Source organism: Egretta garzetta, unplaced genomic scaffold (assembly GCF_000687185.1).
Source record: "Egretta garzetta isolate BGI_Z169 unplaced genomic scaffold, ASM68718v1 scaffold234, whole genome shotgun sequence".
Taxonomy (NCBI): Eukaryota; Metazoa; Chordata; class Aves; order Pelecaniformes; family Ardeidae; genus Egretta; species Egretta garzetta.
Genome location: NW_009259528.1, coordinates 91,501 through 91,776, shown reverse-complemented (window position 1 = coordinate 91,776; position 276 = coordinate 91,501). Strand labels below are relative to the sequence as shown.

At 67.8% G+C, this 276-nt stretch overlaps 1 protein-coding gene across 1 annotated transcript in view; it reads left to right on the top strand.

The window, feature by feature from the left end:
* The window catches only part of ADAM8 (ADAM metallopeptidase domain 8), a 26,175-nt gene that overhangs the window by 2,164 nt on the left and 23,735 nt on the right, over positions 1-276 (top strand). The window lies entirely within an intron of this gene.

The window sequence follows — 276 nt, the reverse complement described above, 5'->3', positions numbered from 1 at the left end:
GGGGATGCTTTTCCGCGGGAGAATTGAGGGGGTGCGTGGGAAGTGGCACAGGAGGGAAGGCGCAAGGTGGGAGCTGGGTGTGGGGTGGCTTTTTGGGACGGGTCACAGCTCGGGAAGGTTTCAGCCGCTTCGTCTGCCCGGCTGAGCCCTGGGGTCCCGGGGGGGATTAGGCTGGCATCGCCTCCCCAGGCAAGACTCGAGGGCGAAGGACGGAGAAGGGCGCTTTGGGGACCAGGCTCACCTCCCTCGGTCAGCCGGCCCCGTCGCAGACGGACG